The 16,728-nt window shown below is 45.8% G+C and overlaps 1 pseudogene; it reads right to left on the bottom strand.

The window, feature by feature from the left end:
* Positions 1–1,975: 1,975 nt before the first annotated feature.
* On the bottom strand, positions 1,976–6,188 carry LOC143437425 (28S ribosomal RNA; annotated as a pseudogene).
* Between the last annotated feature and the right edge of the window lie 10,540 nt (positions 6,189–16,728).

Genomic DNA, 16,728 nt, shown 5'->3' with positions numbered 1-16,728 from the left:
TGAGAGAGAGAGGATAGGGAGAAGAGGAGAGGGGAGAGAGGAGAGAGGAGAAAGAGGAGAGGATAGATAGAAGAGAGGAGAGAGAAGGAGAGGAGAGGAAAGGAGAGAGAGGAGAGGAGAGAGAGAATCCTCTCAGCTGTTTGATCTCTTTTGTGAGCCCTAGAAAAGTGAAACATCAAGCAAGTACCTCATATATTTGATTTAAAGAGTCCAGACCACATACAAACATATGTCTTTTTAAATTTTATACACATATACACAGAAATACTGGTGTGGAACCTGGTATTTGTTATAGGACAACTGGCCGACCTGATAATTAAGGAAATCATATAAATTATAATAAGATAATTAAAAAGAAAAATGTGTGTATATGTGTTTTTAAAATTATATATGTTTTCTACATACATATTATATATAATACGCACACATACATATAATATTCTGTTGAACAATAATACTCTGTGAAACAAGGCAACTGGGCTACCTCACAATATAATTTAAAACAAACAAACAAACAAAAAACCAGCTCAATAAAAGGGGACCCGCAAAAAGGGGGATGGGGAGACAGAGACACATACATACATACATATATATGTGTGTGTATATATATATGTATATATACATATATATACATATATATACACACACATATATATGTATACATATATATATATATATTTAAAAAAAAAGAGGGCAGATATCTGGTCGACACATGTAAAGGAGGTCAAGGAGACACAGATACATATCTTTTAAAACAGTCTGTTAAAACAGACAACTGGTCGACCTCACACCATTCAAAGAAAAAAAAAAACGTTCGAATGTATGTGTGTGTATATTTAAAACAGTTAAATAATTTCAATAATTTTAAATAAATAAAAAAAAAGAGTCCAGAACAAACATCTGGTAAACCGGCAAAAAAAGGATATGAGGACACAGAGATACATTTTTAATAAACAGTCTGTGAAAAGGGACAACTGGTAGACCTCACACAAGTAAATTTAATAATTATAATAATAAAAATATGTCAAAAGGGACAACTGGTCGACTATATATATATATATATATATATATATATATATATATATATTTAAAAAAAAAAAAAAAAAAAAAGAGTCCAGACCAGATATCTGATCGACCTCCCAGAGTTGGGAAAAAAAAGAGACCAAGTACCCTTGGAAGTGGTCTACCGGAACCCAGAAAAAAAAAAAAAAAAAAAAGGAGGAAAGGGAGGGGGAAAAGAAAAAAAGAGGCGCTGGAACCTCTCCGGCCTTGCCTCCCGAAACTCATCCCGCTCACCCACAGACTCGCCTAGCGGCGCCAAGGAGCATGAGGAAGTGAAGAGGAAGAGAGGAACAGGAAAGCTCGGATGAGAGAGCACAACTCCCCCTACCAGAGAGCCCACCAATGCCGCGACCCAGATGGACTCGCTTCCTCAAAAGCCTGGGCGGCAGAGGAATCCCCTTTCTCCCCACTGTCCCCGCGCGCTTCCCGGGAACGCAACACGGAGACGGGCGCAGGAGGGGACCCGAACCGCAAGGACGGGGAAGCGAGCGCAGGGGAGGACGACGCTGGGGTCCTGTCTGGCGCCGGCGCCAAAGGGCGAGACAGGGATCGCCCTTTGCAATCCCCCTTTCACCGTGACCTCCCCATTCCATGCCCTCCGAGAGGCCTTCGGTGGAGACCAAGATACCCCCACCGGCCGCACCGGCAACCGTGGGGACCGGCCAGCCACCGCCAACCGACTCTCTGGCCACACTGGCTTGGCCAGGGTCCGGGGCGGGGATCGGGCAGCAGCAGCGGGCTGGGCTGCAATGACTGACGCTGGAACCACCTCGGAGAGGAGTGAGTAGGAGGAGGCGAGAAGGAAGAGGAGAGACGGTGGAGACCCTGGCCAGTCGGTGGTACCGGGGTCAGCAGTCGATCGCCTTGCGCACGCGAGTGCCAGTGCGAGCGGGCATCGGGAGGTCTGAGAGAGACAAACCCTTGTGTCGAGGGCTGACTTTCAATAGATCACAGCGAGGGAGCTGCTCTGCTATGTACAAAACCCCGACCCAGAAATAGGTCTTCTACGAATGGTTTAGCGCCAGGTTCCACACGAACGTGCGATTAGCGTGATGGATGAGAGGGTGGCCCCCTTTCCTGCTGCACCCCATTTTCTGGGATGAGTGGCTCTCTACACCAGACCCCGGTCCCGACACCCATGGGGGGACTTAGAGGTGTTCAGCCATAATCCCACAGATGGTAGCTTCATCCCATTGGCTGCTCAGCCAAGCACACACACCAAATGTCTAAACCTGTGGTTCCTCTCGTACTGAGTAGGATTACCATGGCAAAAACACATCATCAGTAGGGTAAAACTAACCTGTCTCACGATGGTCTGAACCCAGCTCACGTTCCCTACTAGTGGGTGAACAATCCAACACTTGGTGAATTCTGCTTCACAATGATAGGAAGAACCGACATCGAAGGATCAACAAGCGACGTCGCTATGAAAGCTTGGCCGCCACAAGCCAGTTATCCCTATGGTAACTTTTGTGACACCTCCTGCTTAAAACCCAAAAGGTCAGAAGGATCGTGAGGCCCCGCTATCACGGTCTGTATTCATACTGAAAATCAAGATCAAGTGAGTTTTTGCCCTTCTGCTCAATGGGAGGTTTCTGTCCTCCCTGAGCTCGCATTAGGACACCCAAGCGCGGACCCCCTGCCCCAACCCCTCGTGGAAAAACGAAAACGGGGAGCCAGGGGCCTCCCACTTATCCCACACCTCTCATGTCTCTTCACTGTGCCAGACTAGAGTAAAGCTCAACAGGGTCTTCTTTCCCCACTGATTCTGTCAAGCCCGTTCCCTTGGCTGTGGTTTCGCTGGATAGTAGGTAGGGACAGTGGGAATCTCGTTCATCCATTCATGCGCATCACTAATTAGATGACAAGGCGTTTGGCTACCTTAAGAGAGTCATAGTTACTTCCACCGTTTACCCGCGCATCATTGAATTTCTTCACTTTGACAATCAGAGGACTGGGCAGAAATCACATTGCGTCAACACCGCCGCGGGCTTTCTGTGATGCTCTGTTTTAATTAAACAGTCGGATTCCCCTGGCCCGCACCAGTTCTAAGTTGGCTGCTAGGCGCCAGCCTAGGTGAGGCGCCTCTCGAGGAAAAAACCGCGACAGGGGAAGCGCCGGCGCGGGGAGGGTCATGGGGGCAAGACACACAGGGCCGCCGGGACCACGAGAGAGGCCCCGGGGTCCCACACCAGAACCTCCCCAACTCCGTGTGCCAGTGACCCGCTGGTCTCCCCAGGTACGGGCGCGATGCCCGCTGCAGCTGGTGCTATCCATGGGAAGGGCCAGCTCGTGTCCAGAGTCGCCGCCGCTGCCCCCCCACCCGAGTGTCCGGGACTCCCCCCCAACCGACCGGGGACCCACGGGTTCCTCCTGCTCCAGCCCGCGAGGGGCTGAACCCGCCGGCCCCCACACCCGTCAAGGGGGAGAAACAATGGGGGTCTCTCAGGGAGAGGTGAGGGTGGGCCCGGGCGGCCAGGAAAGGGGGTCTCCCCAGCAGCCTCGGTGCGCCCAGCCCCGCTTCTTGCCCCAGCCTGACTGACCCATCCCTTAGAGCCAATCCTTATCCCGAAGACATGGATCCGGCTTGCCGACTTCCCTTACCTACATTGTTCCAACATGCCAGAGGGTGTTCACCTTGGAGACCTGCTGCAGATATGGGTACGGCCCGGCGCGAGATTTACACCCTCTCCCCCAGATATTCAAGGGCCGGCGAGAGCTCACCGGACGCCGCCCGAACCGCGATGCTTTCCAAGGCACGGGCCCCTCTCTCGGGGTGAACCCATTCCAGGGCGCCCTGCCCTTCACAAAGAAAAGAGAACTCTCCCCGGGGCTCCCGCAGGCTTCTCTGGGATCTGTCGCGTTACCGTACTGGACGCCTCTCGGCGCCCATCTCCGCCACTCCGGATTCGGGGATCTGAACCCGACTTCCTTTTGATCAGCCGAGGGCAACGGAGGCCATCGCCGTCCCTTCAGAATGGAACTCGCCCATCTCTCAGGACCGACTGACCCATGTTCAACTGCTGTTCACATGGAACCTTTCTTCACTTCGGCCTTCAAAGTTCTCCTTTGAATATTTGCTATTACCACCAAGATCTGCACCTGCGGCGGCTCCACCCCAGCTGGCGCCCTAGGCTTCAAGGCTCACCGCAGCGGTCCTCCCACTCGTCACGGCATAGCGTCCAGGGGCCCAACACCTCGGGGGCAAGACCCGATGGGTGGTGGCATGCGACACCCACCACGCCCGCCGGGAGATGTGCGCCCATGGCCACTCCAGTCCCGTTACAACTGCCGGCGACGGCCGGGTATGGGCCCGATGCTCCAGCGCTATCCATTTGATTCGACAGGTGAGTTGTTACACACTCCTTAGCGGATTCCGACTTCCATGGCCACCGTCCTGCTGTCTATATCAACCAACACCTTTTCTGGGGTCTGATGAGCGTCGGCATCAGGCGCCTTAACCCGGCGTTCGGTTCACCTCACAGCGCCAGTTCTGCTTACCAAAAGTGGCCCATGAGGCACTAGCATTCCACGCCCGGCTCCATACCAGGGAGCCGGGCTTCTTACCCATTTAAAGTTTGAGAATAGGTTGAGATCGTTTCGGCCCCAAGACCTCTAATCATTCGCTTTACCGGATAAAACTGCAGGCATTTCCATTTCTGCGAGAGCGCCAGCTATCCTGAGGGAAACTTTGGAGGGAACCAGCTACTAGATGGTTCAATTAGTCTTTCTCCCCTTTACCCAGGTCGGATGACCGATTTGCACGTCAGGACCGCTACGGACCTCCACCAGAGTTTCCTCTGGCTTCGCCCTGCCCAGGCATAGTTAACCATCTTTCGGGTCCTAACGCATATGCTGGTGCTCCACCTCCCCTGTGCGGCAGGCAAGACAGGCCGGTGGTGCGCCTTTGGCGGACTGGAGAGGACTTGGGATCCCACCTCGGGGACCCGGGTGGGGCCCTTCACCTTCATTGAGCCATGGCGGCTTTCGGACGAGCCTCCGACACAGCACATGTGTTAGACTCCTTGGTCCATGTTTCAAGACGGGTCGGGTGGGTGGCTGACATCTCCGCCGACCCCGAGCGCTCGGGCTCGGATAAAAAAGCACGTGACACAGGGTGCCCTTCGAGCCTGACAACGCGACAAAGCCCTGGGAGCACTGAGGACAGTCCGCCCAGCCCCCCGGAACCCCGCCCCCGAGAGGGAGGAAAGCCAAGAGGGGTGGGAGAGCGGTCGCACCATGGGAGGGGCGGTCTGGCCCCATCCTCCCCACGTGGAGGAGGAGGAGGGGGAGAGCCCGGCGATGGATATCTGGATTCCTTGGCCCCGAAATTCGGCGAGCGCTGCTGCCAGGGGGCTCTAACACTCGGGGAGGGGTGGTTCGGTGCCCCCACATGTAGTACGCTGCCCCCCAGCCACCTTCCCAACCGTCCCGGAGCCGATCCAGGCGCACTGCCATGGTGGAAGTCCACCCCGTAGTCGGTGGTCCCCTGCCGACCCCGCCTCCGGCCCCGCCCATGAGCCCCCGCCACACCTCGCGCCCACCAAGGACACTTCCCCAGAGGGGGAGCGGGGATGAGGGCGATGGCGGGACAAAGGAACTATGCGCGCGAAGGGGTCGGGAGGAAAGATTTGCCGGGACCGCTGGCACGGCTGAATGCAGGCCGCCGGGTTGAATCCTCCAGGTGAACTGTGCGGACCGCACCCGTTTACCTCTTAACAGTTTCACACCCTCTTGAACTCTCTCTTCAAAGTTCTTTTCAACTTTCCCTTATGGTACTTGTTGACTCTGGGTCTCCTGCCTTAGATGGAGTTTACCACCCGCTTTGGGCTGCATTCCCAAGCAACCCGACTCCGGGAAGACCCAGGCCCGGGCACCGGGGGCCGCTGTCGGCCTCAGACCGTCCACAGGCTGGCCCTCGATCAGAAGGACTTACCCCCCCCCATGAGCGACACCAGGGAGTGGGTCTTCCGTACGCCACATATCCCGCTCCGCGCGCGGTCGGGATTCGGCGCTGGGCTCTTCCCTGTTCACTCGCCACTACTGAGGGAATCCCGGTTAGTTTCTTTTCCTCCACTGACTAATATGCGTAAATTGAGTGGGTCACCACGTCTGATCTGAGGTCGCAGTCAGAGAGTGGAAGAAGACCCGGTACGCAGGAAGGGAGAGCGAGGTATCGAGAGGGGGCGACGGCGGCCACGGGGCACGAGCCGGGGGACTGTAGGGAGTGGGGGGGCCCAAGGACCTGCAGGGTGGAGCGACCCATGACACAGCCGGGTTCCGAGGGGGAGCCGGGACCGAGGGGTGCTCGCGTCGGTGCATGGACACCAGTGATCCGCTGGCCGACACCGGAGCTGGCACCCCTGGGCGAGGGCGGCAAGAAAGGTAGGTGCCACAGGAAAAAAAAACAGAAACACAACTGGGGGGCAATAGGATGTCAAGTATAAATTCCCTTCCTGGGGCATCATCCTGCAACAGGATGTTTTGTTCTTTTGTTTTGTTTTGGGTTTTGGGGTTTTTTTTTTGTTTTTGTTTGTTTGTTTGTTTTGTTTTGTTTTTTGAGACAGGGTTTCTTTGTGTAGCCCTGGCTGTCCTATAACTCACTCTGTAGACCAGGCTGTCCTGGAACTCAGAAAACCGCCTGCCTCTGCCTCCTGAGTGCTGGGATTAAAGGGCTGTGCCATCAATTATTGATCATTATTCGTTATCAATTAGTATTGATAATTATTGATTACCATTCACTGATTGGTACTGATTATTGATCATTATTCCATCGCCGTCATGCCTCTGCCTCTCAAGGGCTGGGAAGGATGTTTTGTTCTTAGAAAAAACTGCAGAATGTTACTTAGCAGACAGCAGCACACAGAAAGTCTCAGCCAGAGAACAGCAGCCCTTGGGGTCCTACAGAGATGGACGGCCCAGAACTGCAGTCAAGGACAGTTTAGAGGAAAGTTGGGTTTTTTTTGTTTTGTTTTTTTTTTTGTAAAGGGAAGACTGAACAAATAAGGCTTCCACCAATGTCATTAAAATACAAAAAGAAAGAAAATATAGCTTTTAATTTGTTTTGTTTTGTTTTATATTTTTCGAGACAGGGTTTCTCTGTGTAGTCATGGCTGTCCTGGAACATACTCTGTAGACAAGGCTGGCCTCTAACTCAGAAATCCACCTGTCTCTGCCTCCCAAGTGCTGGGATTAAAGGTGTGCACCACCACAGCCCAGCAGCTTTTAATTTCTTACTTTTTTATACCTGAAAGAAAATAAATATGACAATACCTTTTTTGTTTGTTTTTTGTTTTGTTTCTGTTTTTACTGGAGGCTCTATCATTAGGGACTATTATGTTATTTAAAATTATTTACATAGTAGTAAAAATGAAGAACTCAGGCTAAAATTATTTCCTTTCATAATATGTATTTAATATGTGGAAGTCATAGAATTAACTTGCAACACTAATCTTTCTATAAATATATAAGAATTGACTATCCATTAAGAACTAGAACTCACTTAGCTTCTCCATATCTGCCTTTATAACTACAGGAAGCAATTTCAGCTTTTGAAAGAAAGACTCAATTCAATATCTTTGTTTAGAACCTGAAGTCTACCTTACTGATGAATCTGGTGTATCTGAATTAAAATAAGATTTAATCATTATGTTAAAATTTATTTTCCTTAAACTTTATTAAGGAAATATGGCTTCTATTATTTTCAGTTACAAATTTTTAAGTTTCAAACACCTACATGAACTGAAAATTTTTTCTATATTTAGTACAAAAACTAGTAAAATTCTTTTTTTTTAACTCTTCAGCAATAGTTAAGATAAAAACATGTCACAATAAACTCAAACTATTTTAATAAATGTAAACCATCTTATTATCTTGTACCACACAGTCCCTGGGGTTGCCAAGGATAAAAATGGTGAGGGAGGCTGGGCAGTGGTGACGCACGCCTTTAATCCCAGCACTTAGGAGGCAGAGGCAGGCGGATTTCTGAGTTCGAGGCCAGCCTGGTCTACAGAGTGAGTTCCAGGACAGCCAGGACTACACAGAGAAACCCTGTCTTGAAAAACAAAAAAATGGTGAGGGAGGTGCAGTCCATCTCCATTGTCTTAGGAGAGCTGTGCAGCTCACTGTAATAGGAAAACAGGGAACAGACAAGAAGTTTCTATAGAACTTAAAACTAATATGTTATATAAATTTCAAGTTTCTGGCAGCCATTTGATTAAACAATAACTTACTAATCATTTTTAGAAAATTTGGTTTCCTATTCTTCATATCCAGAAAATACGCCAGTGTAACTAGATAATCTCACCTGTATACTACATCCATCCATACATGCACACACATAGATATGCAGAGTATGTAAATATCTCATATACTATAACAAACCTCAAGGGTTTTCTTTTATACATATCAGGTGAAAACAATCCAGGTGCTCAGCCCATTTGCTTTCCCTTTATTTTCTGTCTCAATCTTCTTAATTATGTGATTTCTAAAGAATAAAAGAATTTAAGTTAATGTATCTGACTTGAAAGCTTAAAATACAAATTCTCTGTTACTTATTGTTTCCCTTCTAAGTACTAGAAAGCTAAACCATGGACATTTGTTTGTTCAAAAGATAATTCTTGTCCAAACTAAAGACATGTACATTTTCTTTGTTGTTTTTCATCTATTTTCAAAATAGGGTCTAAATTTCCTACTACTTCCATGGCCTTCTACTGACATTTATCAAGTACTGAAATTACAAGCACACACAAGCTTATCCACTTGTGGTCTGTAACTTTCTCTACAAGATTAACTAGACCCTATCATTTCTAACATAGGAGTTGTCATTTATTTACTATGTGAATAACATATGTTTTTCATAAAAGGAACAATACGTTTTTCCTGAGCATCTGCTCCTGGTTTTACATTTGCTTTTTATAGAAGCCGTTTTCTAACACATTAAACCCTATACCACCACATATAGGATTGAAGTCCTGTATTCAACGACAAACCAGCTGGCTTGTGGGGAGCCGATGGAAGGTGACTATCATCCTTGCAGCCATCTTGAGACATATACCTTGACAAGAGGCCTGATTACATCAGCTTCCAACAGCTGAGCACACTCTGATAACATCTTGGTTTAGATACCCAGGATCTTTTCTTGGGTGTGTGAGATTAAAAGTGTGTGACTGAAGGGCAAGACTTAGAAATCAGATTTAGAGACAAGACCTAAGGGCATGGCTTAAAGGTGTGACTTAGAGGGGTGGCTTAGAAGTGAGACATATAAAAGGTGAGAGGCAGACAGAAGAAATTATTATTAAGAGTAGGAATTAGGAAAGTACAACTTGGAGTACAATTATGAGTACAATTATGGGTAGGAATTAGGCAGAGCAGGAATTAGGCATTGAGGAAGAAGACAGTTGGACTAGAGAACTCAGAAGAAGAATTATTAGTTATTAGGTACTTGGCACTTGGAGGAAGAACAGAGAATTAGGCATTAGACATTAGGCACTTAGCACTTGAAAGAAACTTGGAACTTGGAGGCACTAGGGACTATGGACTATGGACTAGGGACTCAAGACTTGGGACTTGGACTAGGAAGAGAGACTAAAGAATAAACAGGATTGAGTCACACTCTGTCTGGTCTCCATTCTGCGAGTCTGTCCTCTCTCTCTTGCTGAACCCTGACCCGCAGACCTGAGCAGCTGGGGCAGTGAAGGTTCTAGCAGTTTAGCCCCCAAGGCTTTTGGCAGAGTAGGTTCAAACACTGACAGAGCGGTCTGCAACATTTTGGCCCTCAAGCGTGGGGCAGCTCGGGCCGCAACACTGGCTTACTACTATTCCAGATGGTATGATGTAAGAAGCAAGTAAGCAGGATTAACTCAGTAAAAAGTTTTATGGGAAAAATGACAACACTTGAACAAGTAACACAAAAATGTGTATTTAGATGCTACAAATATATGGTCACAGGCTTATAAATGCAGGATTTATGACAATGCTATACGAAATTGACATCCTGGCTATGCTACCTGTTTGTTTTTTGTTTTTCTTTTTAGTAGCATTAATAAGTACAAAAGCTGCTTAAGTAACATTAATAAAAAATTTTATTTCTTTATAAAGATATATGAGTAACAATACCCAAAACTGGACTATACTAGTTATTCATTCTTTCAAATGTCTGTCTACAGAGTTACTCTAATTATATTTCCCACTGCAGACTGAGGGTCAGACTACAGCCTTACCAGATGTTGTCTTAAGGTCCTCACCCTAGTGCCAACTTGACTTCTTGGTAATGATGGTCTGACTACATAGAAAAATCATAGAGGATAGATGCAAAAACAATAAAAAAAAATCCCCACTCGTATCTACTTGTCTCAGGCTCTGGCTCAATCTTTCATGCACCATGACAGCCAATTTTGAGTACATCCAACTCTCATAAAAGGCCAGTGAAAGAAGAACACAAACTGGAAAAAAAAATTAAAGAAAGCCTATTTAGTCCCAAATCATAGGAAGCCTGACTGATAAGATAAAGGACAGAGCAGGAAGTGAAGATCCACTTAAATATATTTAAAGTGCAAATTTTACTAGCCCTCACCAAACTCCCAAAAGTTAACAAAATGATGTAAGTATTAAAAATATCAAGCCAGGTGCAAGACTTAAACCCCAGCACTCAGAGACAGAGGGCAGGCAGATCTCTGTGAGTTCCAGGGCAGCCTGGTCTACAAAGTGAGTTACAGGACACTGAGGGCAATACAAAAAACCCTGACTCAAAAAACAAAACAAAATTCTGACAATTAGCTTTCCTGTGAAAACCATTATGACCCTTTAGATAATCAATAGTAGCATATCCAACAAAAATGCATGTATTACTGGCAAGAATATACACCATTAACAATACGTGTTCTATGCTGCTACAGCAGACTAGACAAATGCACATGTGGAAAACAGCTGTGTCAGAAATATAGTAAACCACACATTTAAATAACTAACATTACTTGGATTTGTACTAAAAAGTCAAATCTCACAAGCAGACCATCATGTACTTAGGTGATGCCATGTGAATGTTCTATTTTAATTGGTCAATAAAAGTAACAGAGCCTGTGATTGAATAGTTGTGGGGAAAGGTGGGACTGGAGGCTCAAAAAGGGGTGGCAGGCAGAGGAAGAAAAAGAGAGAAGGAAAAAGGGAGAAGGAAGCCACTATGAACCAGAACCACCTGGCCGGGAGAAACCTCAATTAATAAGGAGTCTTAGTGTTGGGAAATAAGTCAGTATTGTATTAGATTTGCCCAATCTTGACATATGACTTATAATTACAATATTTGGATTGTGTGTCATTTATATGGGCTATTAGGGTTAAAAAATTTAACAACAAATTGGTGCACCTTATGTCCAGCTTAGAACTGAACTATGCTGAGAATCCAGCCCCCATTCCCCACAAAATAAACAACTAGGGCTTCACTCTAAAGCTGCACCAGGGAGGAAATTAAGCATGCAATGAGTCTAAGGGGTTTACAGAGAGCTGACTGAGAGGCTCCCTCCCCAAGCTCCAAGCAAACCTAGGCAACCAGAGGTAGCTTCCCAACCCTGAGTTTGGACACAAGGTGGTGCCAATGTCACAACATAGTTGGGGTTCCCTGACAGAAAAACCAGGGACCCAAAGTCAAGGCTTCCAGAGAAGCAGCCTTTACAACTGGAGATCAGCATCTGAAAAGACAGCAGCTATCTTTCCAAAGCTTTCTCACAGACACAAAGAGCTGATCTAGGCATTTCTGCCCTATGTCAATCTTCCTCTGCATGCTTTCTGATTTCTCATATCCCCCACCCCCACCCTCACACACTTCTAAAGAGGGCACAGGACAGCCAAACCAGCTCTCACAAATGGTTACACTGCAGGCTGCCTGAGATCAATACACTGCAGGCTACAGCCCAGACAATAGATCAGAGGGCTCACAACCACAAAAGAACAAGGGTCTTTGTGCTGTCAGCCCCTCCCTACCAATAAAAGAATTGGAAAGGACCACAGAAAGGGCCACTAAGTCCTAAACCAAACACCAAAGAAAAACATAGACACCAAAAAAATAAGACCAAATATTAAAAACTAAAATAGTGCTGGGCGGTGGTGGCGCACGCTGTTAATCCCAGCACTTGGGAGGCAGAGGCAGGTGGATGATGGTGATGAAATAACAATCAATAATAAATACCAATCAATAATCAATAAATGGTAATCAAAATATCAATACTAATTGATAACCAATAATGATCAATAATTGATGGCACACACTTTTAATCCCAGCACTTGGGAGGCAAAGGCAGGCAGATTTATGCCTGTTGAGGCCAGCCTGGTCTACAGAGTGAGTTCCAGGACAGCCAGGGCTACACAGAGAAACCCTGTCTCGAAAAAAGATAAAAAATAAAAAATAAAAAAAAGAAATATATTCTGTAGGCAGAAAAGATGGAGGGATGGAGCCATCTAAGCCCTTAGATATCAGATATTAAGCTAGAGAACTGGGTTTCAACCTTCCTAATGCTGTATCCCTTTAATACAGTTCCTTGTGTTGTGGTGACCCCCAACTATAAAATTATTTTTGTGGCTACTTCATGACTATCATTTTGCTACTGTCATAAATTATCATGTAAATATCTGGTTTCAGATGGGTCATGGCCCACAGCTGGGAATTGCTGAGCTGGGGATTCAGTCATTACATGCTGCATTATCAGTCTTGTTGGGTCCAGGATTTTCTGACTCTGCCCCCATTCCTCCTGTTAGGAATAGTAATGTATATCTGTGCCATTGGATGCTGAATTTAATTCACTATTCAAACTCACAGGGTTTTATTGAGACTGTGGAAGACTAAGGGGGCTTCTGAAGTAGGATTAAAGACACTTTGCATTGTCACAATGGCCTTTGAGCCTTTGGGGCCTGGGAGTGGAATGTAGTGGATTGAATGAGAATGTCTACCATAGGCTCAAATATGTGAACCCTGGTGGTGACTTAACAGGCTACACCTCACTAGGGGCAGGCTCTGAGGATAGTATGTAGACTAGCCTCAATTCCAGTTCACTCTCTCTGTTCATGTTTGGGGTTTAACATGTGATCTCTCAGCTCCCTGCCATGATGGTCTCATCCTTCTGAAAGCACAAGCCAAAATAATCTCTTCCATAAACTGCCTTGGTCATAGTATTTTTTTACAACACCAGAAAAGTAAACAATACAGGCTATAAATAATTGAGAATTAAAACAAATTTTTTCTTAATCCTAAAAAGTTCACAATAAAATTAGACACCAAAATAGTAAAATGTACCCAAACTCTGTATTCCACTAAATATTTCAGACAGCATCCCATCCTCCTGCATAGCAGAACTGCTCATCCATCATCTGGATCTTGGCAGCCGTGTACTCATCCCAATCAACCAAGAAAAGGCAAGACAATAAACAACAGTTACAGCTTCCTGCTGTAATAGTCAGTCCGACAGCCTGCCCAGCAGAGTCAATAGCTCTGCAAATGAAGTAGTGGAGGTAGTGGTACTTTCTAGAACCCAAAAGTGCATGTGGCTGGATAGAATATGCAGGCAAATCTCTGGAGGATGAGACCCAAAGAGAATGTCTAAGGGGATCCCATTGGCTAAAGGGTTATGCCAGTTTGAGTCCAGAGGTGTCCTACCCCCAGAAAAATCTCTCCTCCAATGAATCCAAATAGCTACTTAAAGGGTGTGGCTCATAGCAGAGCATGTCCCATGCCTACTACTACTGTGTAGCCCACTGTCCAGCTATGAACCAACACACATTCACTGAATTGCTATGAGCGAGAAAAATAAAGTTGCAAGACAAACCTAAGCTCTTGAAAAGGCAAGTAGGTAAATGTTAGCAGTGGGGGCAGGGGTCATAGGCAAAAACACAAAAGCAAACACTGAACAGCTCTGATAGTAAATCCCGCTGTACTGAGGTAACTGACATGCAGTTGTGCCATGGGGAGACAGAAAAGCAGTACTTTTTTTTGTCTTGAATATTCTCATAAAGAAGCACAAAGTTTCTCGTGAAGCTTATACAGCATACAACTGACAACTACGAAAGTCCCTAAAGGACACATGTGTCAATTTTTTAATCCCACTTTCTGGAACTGGGGCTGGGAGAAGGAGAAAACAAGCTGTCAACTGAATCATACCACATGTATACAAACCGCCCCTGTCACTACAGGACCACCCATTGTCCAGCACAGACCCAAGATAAGCACAACTAGAAGCTGAATGGGGAGGAGAGTTACATCAGGATGACCTCCCCAACAAGGTCAAAGAAAGAATGTGGGCTTTTTAAGGTTCAACAGACTGAGTTCATATCTCAGCTCCACCACTGCTAACCTAGTGACCCAAGGCAAAATCCCTCCTCCTCAGGCCCTCATCTCCTCAGAGGCTAAATGAGATAGCTCTGGATATTCCCATTAGGTACTGGAGCAGGTAAGTCAACCAGGCAGCGACCCACATGAAACCCAATCAAGTGGCATGGTAATGCCCTCCATCACCATAACATGCCAAGGGTTGCTATGGGTTCTCTCTGACTTCCATATGTACTCAGTACAGGTAGAGTAGGCAAGCCCTGGGGATTAGGCAAAGTGGAGAAAAGTTCAGAAGTCTTTGCTTAACAAATGGTGGGTAAGACCTTCAAATATCACAAAACAACCCCTGACATTAAAGGTGATTTAGTGTATAAAGGAATATGAACTATTAATGGATTGAAAGACTTGGATATAATTTATAAAATTCACATTCACAAACATATACAGAGATGAAATCCTCCGGAGTTGATAAACACACTCAGTTAAAGAACAGCTAATTAAAATGCCAAGGAAAGGGTACTGACTGATTTCAGGTAAGAACTATTTAAACTGACTCCAGCATTTATGCAGAAGAACTGAAGACCCCCATACTCGGGAGACCCTTCCTCAAGCCTCCGGAATCGCGACCACCCAAAGATCACAAGAAACCATACCTGGATGCAATCAGCAGAGGTTTATTAGGGAAAGAGCTGGCAGCCAGCGGTCTGACCCGGTACTCGCGCTGGAGTCAAGGTCCGACCCCCTCGGCCAGTCCTTGGAGGGTTTTAAAGGGAAAAACCACAAACCAGGGGAGTGGGATGGGGTTGTTAAAGATACAAAACATGAAAACAGTGGAACAATTCAGAGGTATTCACTCTAAATGATTAGTGTCATGTGGAAATCGCCCTGCATTCTTCTCAAAAATGTGGTTTTTACCATGCCATTGTGCCCTATCCGGCCATTTCAGATTGCTATCTTTACTTTTTCCGGCTATAGGGCTAGGGCCCCACCTAGGTGGTAGCATCTTTATCTGTAATCAGGAATGCCTTCCTGCCTTGGGCGAGGCTTGAGGAATGTAATCCAGCAAGTGTCCTTCACCTGGAATGTGAAGGCCTGAAATCTTATTTTCAGTTCTGTAAGGCAAAAAATCTACACATATTTCATAAAATGGCCTTTATAATTTTTCACTCTACATTCCTCACTTTTTTCCGATTTGGCTATGTTTTTAATCATAAAAACTCAATTATTAATAAGTCTATTCTCACCCCACTTTTTCCGATTAGGATCTTTAGAAAAGTTTAAACTCCAGTGTCATCATAATTACCATTTTCTTGACCCAAAGTCTTATATTGGTGGCGCAACACAAAAAGCTGAACAGCATTTATCCTTTCTCTAACAAAAGTTACTAATCTATTTTAAATGTAGGGGCCTATGGTTAAGAGCAAAAGTAAAATCACAAGGGGTCCAGCAAGGGAGGATTGAACCAACTCTCGAATCAAAGTTGCAGTGCATCTCTATCTTGTCTCTGGTCTAACTTTTTTTTCTGAATTTACTCTCTGGTCACTCTTGAATGGTCTACATAATAGTAACATTTTTTCTTAGAGCAGCACACAGACTTTCTCCTTTAAGAAACAGCAAGTCTAGTAACAACTTAACTTTGTTACTGACTGTTCTAGGGCTCTCAAATCCACATCAGTGGCAGCTCTCAGCTGATGAAAGTAATGAGGTGTCTGTATCAATGTAGTTACACCTGTCTCTATACCTATGGCCACTCCTAGTCACAATGTAACAGCTAGAGTCAAGGAAAATAGGCTGTCTGCAGAATCATCTAGGGTGTATCTCAAACTCAGTTCAAGAGTACCTGCAGGATCTAGCTGGACAAGTACACAATAATCTTTGTTTTCATCAAAGATAGCAGTGGAAACACATGGTGTTAACCCGGAGCTGTAAGTCTACCATTTATCAATTTTAGGCACTAGGTATCTGTTAGCAGGGGTTCTTGGGCTCTATTCTATTGACTAGGGGTTTCAAAACATTTCCTTTTCTTTGTAGCACACTTTCAAAGTTGTCTCCTGACTTTTCCACATTTTGTGGCACATAGCTGTCTACATATACATAAAATCACATATATAATAAAGAGAAATTGCAAAAGGAACAAATCTATATAACTCTAGATTCACATTTCAACTTCAATCTTGTAATCACAAGCTGTCATTTAACCTTGGGTGTACACACACTAAGTCCCACCCTCCAAGGCAGTATTTTCCCTGTGCCTCTGGGGTGGTCTCAGGAGTCAAGGCCTGCTGCTTCTTTAGCCTTGTAGAATAGCAGAAGACCTGGAGCCAAAGAGTAGGGGGTTGTTCAGGCATCTGGAT

The sequence above is a fragment of the Arvicanthis niloticus genome, chromosome Y (assembly GCF_011762505.2).
Source record: "Arvicanthis niloticus isolate mArvNil1 chromosome Y, mArvNil1.pat.X, whole genome shotgun sequence".
Lineage (NCBI taxonomy): Eukaryota > Metazoa > Chordata > Mammalia > Rodentia > Muridae > Arvicanthis > Arvicanthis niloticus.
Note: the sequence above shows the minus strand (reverse complement) of the source record. Positions and strands in the feature narration are given on the sequence as shown.